The following is an 8,044-nucleotide window of genomic DNA, read 5'->3' on the forward strand; positions in this document are numbered from 1 at the left end:
TTCCAATTTTAAGACCTTTTTGTCCTAACCCTAATCGAATCAACATATCCTTAATCAACGCGAAACCTACTTCAAATCGTAGCCGATAAGCTCCACCAAGCGCATCAATACACATATCTTTCCTATCTTCTAAACCATGTTCTTCAAATTAATTTTAACTTTGTTAATCTTTTATCCCGCCCCTATCTAAAGTGATGCTAGACTGCTTCACCTTCGCCCTTCACAAAGACAGGTGCGGGTACGATTCACTCGACCAGACGATGATGACTATTCCTCACAGTTGTAAATTATTTTCGAAGCAAGATGCTTTAAGGGACAAGCGTGTGAAAGTCAACCCTATACAAAAGAGTGCTCCATAACTCCGGTGTACCTTTCAAATTTGAAAAATTGGTGATATACGTCTAGGGTTTGTATGTTCCGAATTGAAAAGTCAAAACCACAATAGAAAATACAATAAATAAAGATTACATTTTTTTTTAGCTATCTATAAAAAGCTACAACAGTACTAAAACCATACAAACATGAAAGTCAAAGCTTAGCATAATACGATAATGTCCTTTGTTTCTTTCCTCTATAGTTAATAATGCCACGTATACAACCCATAATCGTGACACGTGGTCAAATTAATTAGTTTAATTAATTTAACCTTAAACATTCTGCATGTTGGCCGTAAAAGCATTCAAGAACTCCGGGTACTGAAATATATTCTCCATTATTCATCGCCGGTTCTTCCGACCCATACCCATACGACGGCTGGTTCAAATTCCCCAACTGAGCCGCTCCGGTTTGGTAATTGTACGAGTATCCGGTTTGTTGCTGTTGAAACCCGGTTTGGTGGTAATTCGTGTCGGAAACGACGTTTGGCGGTTGTGGATTCTGTGACTTCTTCGTCGGTTTAGGGAAAAAACCGTGAATGATCTCTTCTAGAAGACCGGAATCGGACGGTTCTTTTGGAATGAACTCGGAATCGCATAAGAAATCGTCCTCGCCAGGTGGATTTTCGGTTATTGGGGGAGAAGTAAAAGACGGTTTTGGACATGGGAAATGGTCGTCTATTGAAGGAAACTGAGGGGTAGATGAGACAAAGTTTGCGTCGTACGGAAGAAGCATGTTGAGGAAAGACGGAGGGTCATGATATTCAAACGACGACGTATCGAAACGACGAGGAATTGGCGATTGTTTGGCGAAGTTTAAAGGAGAAAGAAGTTGATCGGAGAGGGAAGGCGGCGGAGGAGGAGGAGTTGGAGGAGGAGGAGGGTAAACAAAATTAGTACGAGCTTTAAGTCCACGCATGGCACGTGCAGCACAATCATAAGCACGTGCAGCTTCTTCCGCCGTGTCGAAGGTACCAAGCCACCGCCGTTCTTTCGAGTGCGGGTCACGTATCTCAGCTGCGTAACGACCCCACGGCCTTCGCCGGACGCCACGGTATCGCAACGCACCGGAAGCGGAAGCCTCGCGGAGGATGCGACGGTCGGCGTTACTAGCCGTGGCGGTGTGTTTCTTACGGGTGTCAGTGGGAGCGGCGGCGTCGTCGTCGAACTGCGACGCCGGTAAAGGCATTCCGTTGAGCCGCCGTAGTGCTTCCTCCATGAAAAAAAACAAAAATTGACTGTTTTGGTTTGGGTTAAACGCTCGTGCAAAGATACGGTGAAATCACTGGTTGGGGTTAAATTTATAGAGAAACTTACGACGTCGTTTAATTAAACGGTAATGTTGGTGAGAACGGTTATTTAGTAAGGTTGAAAACGGCGTCGTATGAGAGGTGGGGATTAGGAAGGGGGTTTATTAAAATTAATTATTTTATGGGAAGTTGGAGAAGACAGCAATTGTCATAATCTATCAGAATGATTACACTGGCGGCGCTCAGAAGTTGTTCCTCCTCCTTTGGCCTTTTCTCTGTATCCTACTCCATTTTTTGTGTGCCCTTTTTTATTTCCTTAATCATAAATCCCTAATCTTCATATTGGCCATGTTTAGGATGTCGAGGACGCCGGTCTAACAGTCTAAGCCCACTGCTAATAAATATTATCTCGCTTTCACGTTTGCTAGGCTGACCACACTCTTATAATGAATATTTCGTTCCCCTTGTGATCTCATAATCCATCCCCATTGGGGGATACACTGCCCAATAATGTTCATTTTCCTCTCTAATCGATGTGGGATCTCACAATTCTCTCCCTCTTGGAGGCCCAATGTCCTTGCTAACAAGCCACACTGTGTCTAGCACTGATGTCACTTGTAACAGCTCAATCCCATCGTTAGTAGATATTGTCCTCGTTAGGGTTTCCCTTTATGGACTTCCCCTCAATGTTTTAAAACACGTCTATTAGTGAGAGGCTTTCACATACTTATAAAAAAATGTTTTGTTTCCATCTCTAACCAATGTGGAATCCCACCGTTGGAATTCGACATTGGCTAATTAAATGAAAGATCATTAGTATATACCTAAGAAACATTGTCTCCATTAATACGACACCTTTTGAAGAAGCCAAAAGTAAAGCTACGAAACCTTATTCTCATAGTGAACAATATCATATCACTGTGAAAATTCATACATTACTAAAGTCATGCCCTTGTCTTAACTTAATCGTGCCAATAAAACCCTCCTAAGTTAGGGACATTATAACTACTACATTTAACCCCACTCTCAAAATTGGCCAATGTTCTATCCAACTCGAAGAAATCTTTATAAGCATTTAATCCATCGAACTCTTGTCAATTACGAGTTTCACATAGCGCGCAACTCGTTGGAGCCTTTGAGTTCTATGGTGTTACAACGACCTATTTGTTTTCAGTACTCAAGGAGTGACCCCAATCTAGTATAATTCACGAGCCTTTTTTTTTTTTTCTTTTTTTTAATTATTATTATTTTTTAATTAAAAGACAGGTAATGTTCACACATGTTTTTCTTGTCTTCCTTTTGTGTCTGCAACACTGCAAACTTTTTTCAAACCCTTTCTGCAAGCCCTTTTTAATACACATGTCAGCCACACGTCCAACCCCAACCCCAACTATTTCGTAATTGGGTTAACGCAATCGTCCATGTTTTACACAACTTCTCCAAATTCAACCACCCACCTCCGGCGCGGTGGCGGTGGCGGTGATTGGTGAGAGACAAGGGAATCAAAAGGAATTAATGTAAGAAAGGGATGGATGTTCTGTAGTGTAGTGATGGTTGGGTTGGGTTGGGTTGGGGTGGGGTTTTAATAACGGTTCTTAAACACCAAATATATTGGGACTCAGTGGTCGTACCAGACCATATCCTGTTCCTCTTCGCTTTTGCAGGCCATCCAGATTTTGGTTACTATCTTCTTCTGCATGATTTTAATGCTTTCTTTTCAGTTTATATTCAAATTGTTTGGATTTTTAAGTCTTATATTATATGGGTTTTTTATGCTTTTGTTTAACTTTAATCATAATCTTCTTATTTCTTATTTATTACCCCTATTTTAAATTAATTTCAACTTAAGGGTATTATTGTCAATACATGTAAACTCGAGCATAATTCATTTGGTAAGTTAGAGGCTCGATCTTGTTACTTATGTTAAAATTTCAACCGCGTCAAAGCATATAATTGCATGAATTGTATATATTTTAAGAAAGTAATTTGGGTATGTTACAAATAAATATGACGGAATATTTTGTCAATAAAAATATAATAGTGTTCTATAGATTGTCTTGTAATCTTTTATCGATTGTTTTTAATAAAGAGTTTGAGTCTTTTCCACACAGAGTTGTGTTCAACAATCTAGAGATGTCAAATTAATTTAGTGGAAACGAGAGAATTGGTAAAAGATTTTTTTCTTTTTTATTATGTTAACTAAATGAGGTCGAGGACGAGATTATATTTTTCCTCCCGTCTTTGTTCTACCTATATATATAGCTTTTATTTGGCATTTATTTGAGTAAATAGATTAGGTTATAATATTAAATTTTTTGAAATTATATTATATTTTTCTTATGGAGTATTGTTAAATGTATTTTACTATTTTACCCTTTTAATAGAAATTATAAAATTATATTATATATTTCTAAAAAGAAAAAAAAATAAAATAAAATATATTAGAAATGTTGGGTTGAGCTTAAAAGAAATATTCCTGGATAATTGTAATGATTTTGGGTTGTAAGTGCATTAAATGTTTTGTTATTACTTTATAACCATTAAATTATAGTATAATTGATATTAGTGATCTAAATTGTTATATATCAAAATTTAATAATTTAAATAATTAAATAAATTTAAAAGAACAATAATTAATTTCTAGTTTTGTAATTATTTATTTTAAAAAATTAAATTCATAAACCAAATTCTTTTTATTATCTACTCTTTTTACATATACTTAAACAACCCATCCCAAATTTTGATAAAAAAAAAAATTGGAAAATTGTGTGGATAAAAGAACTATCTTCTAGAGAAATAGTAAGAACGCAGTAACACTCGCCGCTCGAGAATGCACAAATATTCACAATAAGACTGATAAAGACGATGAATTGAATGGCAATTACGTAATAGTTTGTTGGTAGCGGCAATGTTTTGATCCCAAATTGGGGGGCCTAAGTGTCTACACATTGGCATATGGGAGCTGGAAAAGGGTTAAAAAGGGTTTGGAGAGGGAAGAAGGCGTGGCAGCTACCTATGTCCATTTGCCCTTTTGGGGGTTTCCTTTTGTGCTCTAAAATAGGTAATCTATCATGCCTCCAATTCAATATCACATTACTCTCCTTCTTTCCAAGATCGATCGTACTCACACATTTACAAATATAAATTAAATAAACAGACACAAAAATTTACGTGGTTTGAAGGGAAGAAATTTTTCTATATTGGGTTGATTGAGTTTATCAAATCATCGAGTTTTTGAACACCGCTACAAATTTGATTCTTACACTTAATTTTTTTTTATAGCTTTTGATATGCTCGGTGTCTTCAAGACGATCATAATTATCAATTTAGGTTATTATAACTCATTCCAAGAACCCAAGTAGTGAATTCCCTTCTTCAATCTTCTATCTTCTTATGGAAGTTTACTAATAATCTCGAGAAAATTTAATATTACGTTCACGAAACTTTTAAAAGTTTAAAGATATAATGTTTAGAGAAAAAATTAAATTTAAAAATTAAAAATAACTTAGATAAATTTTATTTTTTAATATAATAAGATAGCACCATATATTTGGCTGTCACGTGTGGCCCACCCTGCGTTGAATTTTCTGAAAGCAATATCACAATTTTGTCTTTTGTATAGAGACGACAATCATATTTATATGATTGTAAAAGAAAAGTTTTATTTTTATTTTCAATTTAATGTCATAATTTGGAAAATACCAAATAAATAAATAAATAAATATTATATTGTAATGGTACAAAGTCCTATGTGCTAAGGAGACATATATATATATATATATATTTATTTATTTAATTTTTTAGTATTTTTTCACAGAAGCATAGATATGGAATTATTGAAGTAGATTTGTAATAAATATTACTACTAGACATTATACCAGTAATTAAAATTATTTATGTCGAAAAGACTCGTGTTGATTCGTGAAGATACTTTTAAAAGCCTTTTGAGATAAGTAGTTATAAGCCAAACCTACCGTCAATAGATATTGTCCTCTTTGAATTTTTTCTTTTGGATTTCCTCTCAAGATTTTAAAATACGTCTACTGTGGAGAGGGTCTAGCCCTACTCTGACCGGTGACTTGCACCGTCCGGTAACCTGACTCTGATACTATTTGTAATAGCCTAAGCTCACCACTAATAGATATTGTCCACTTTATTATGTATCACAGACAGCCACCGATTATAAAACCATCTGCTAGGGAAAGGTTTTCACACCTTTATAGAAGAATGCTTCGTTCCCCTCCCCATGTCAGAAGAGAGGAAGAAGTGTCAGTGAGAACGCTGAGTCTTAAAGGAGGTGAATTGTGAGATCCTACATAGATTAGAGAGGGAAACAAAACATATTTTATAAGGGTGTGGAAACCTCTCCTTAGCAAACACGTTTTAGAATCGTGAGGCTAACGGCAATACGTAACAAACAAAAACAGACAATACCGGCTAACTAACGATGTACTTGAACTATTACAAGTAGGTCGTGTGGTCATGTCGTATGAGTTAGATTAGAACAAATAAGCCACGTGGTCATGACATACAAACCCGAACAACCGAACCAAAATAGTTCATTGTTTGGTTAAAGTTGTTCGAGTCTAAAAAATGTCTCGATCCATATTACTCACAGAAAAGGAAGAAGAAAGAGAAGAGAAGGTGGGGGGGGTTTAGGAAGGGAGGGAAATGAAAAGGGAACTGCAAAACACAGAGATTTGAAGACAAAAGGTAATGAGTTTGTCCCCTTTAGACACCGCCCAGCAGCAGCAAACAAATCCTAGTCTAATGCCCCCACGCATCACTTCCACTCAAACCCTAAACCCTAAACCCTAACCCCACCTAGCCCACAGCTTTTGTTCCCTCTCTTCATTAATGAACAACAACCATCCCTTCCTTCTCTTCTTCCTCTAATGGCAACTCCTCTTGTTTATGAATTTTACCATTTCAACCCCGAGGCAGGGTACTAAAATTAAAACCCATGTCGGAATTAGAGGGTCGAGTTATAAGGTATGGTCGTTTTCAGAGAAATGCATTTGGGAGCAGGGCATTAATGGGGGGTAATAATGTATTTGCATCCATTAACTTTGTAGCTTAAGGTTCATGTTAATGGGGGGGTCAGAGGATGAGTTAGGGGCGGGGGGAGGGGGGGCTGGTCGGTACAGACTAATGTCGTGGAAGATAGAGGCCAAGCGTGCAAGAACAAACCTGCAACCATTAATTAATTATTGGGTTCAAGCGAGGAGGAAGAAATATGGAATGTTTAATGCAGTGCAGTGTATAGGAAGGAACAGGGAGGTATCTAGGGTTTGCCACCTCTTTCAGGACCCAACATACTCGCTCACACTCGTTCCTCTCTTCAATTGTGGGATCACACAATCCATTTCTTCAGGACTCAATGTTCTCGCTGGTACACCGCCCGGTGTCTGCTTACTGTTAGCAATACTATTTACTAGCAAGAGGTTTTTACATCATTATCAAGAATGTTTCGTTCTCCTCTCTAATTGATGTAAGATCTTACATTTTATAGTTAAGCGTAAACTAAATTTAAGTTGGATGACCTATGAATGAAGATAAAATATGTTGAAAAGATTCGGGATGGTCGGGTGATTGTGTTAGATTCGTTGAATTTGAATTGTAAACCTAAGTTTATTTTTGCTTTTATAAGTTGAATATAAATAGTTAGTGAAGCTTAAAAAATACAAGATGATTATTTATGGAACATGTAATTCATACGTGGGAAGATAGAGAGAAATTCATTCATATTTAAAATAGTTTTATATAATTTATATTTTAAAATTAAAACTATAGACTAAAAAGAAAAAATAATATTTTTGTCAAGAAATTATAATTTAAAAATATTTATGGTTTAATATTCCTTTGCCTCCATTATTGTTAATAGTTTAAAATTAATTTTATGTATTATACTAGATTTTGAAACGTTAATCATTTCAATAAAAATTTTTAAATTTTTAAATATATATATATAAAATTCACTATTTACTTTTCAAATGGGTTGAAGAGAGCTTATAAATATGTGTAAATTTCCCAGGATGCGTTTTAAAATTTTGAGGGATAGCTCGAAAGAAAATGTCCAAATAAAACAATATCTGCTAGCGATGGGTTTTAGCTGTTACAAATGGTACTAGAGTCCGACACTCAGTATGTTAATGAAGATACTGAATTGAGAGTAGATTCTGAGATTCCACCTGGTTTTGAGGAAGGAACAAAATATTCTTTATATCGCGCCCAATCGATAAATAATAATAATAATAATACAAATTTTTTTTCTTTTTTCCGACACAGTTTTTAAATGGAAAATAAAATTTGTAAAAAGATTTTTTAGATAGATAATTTATATTAAAAAAATGTAAAGCATGTTAATAATTCAACGTAATTTCTGAAAAAAAAAAAAGAAAGAAAGAGGGGGGGGGGGGG

General features: G+C 35.7%; 1 pseudogene; it reads right to left on the bottom strand.

Moving 5' to 3' along the window:
* Nucleotides 1–647: 647 nt before the first annotated feature.
* Nucleotides 648–1,593, bottom strand: LOC111449890 (annotated as a pseudogene).
* Between the last annotated feature and the right edge of the window lie 6,451 nt (nt 1,594–8,044).

The sequence above is a fragment of the Cucurbita moschata genome, unplaced genomic scaffold, assembly GCF_002738365.1.
Source record: "Cucurbita moschata cultivar Rifu unplaced genomic scaffold, Cmos_1.0 Cmo_Scf00011, whole genome shotgun sequence".
NCBI lineage: Eukaryota > Viridiplantae > Streptophyta > Magnoliopsida > Cucurbitales > Cucurbitaceae > Cucurbita > Cucurbita moschata.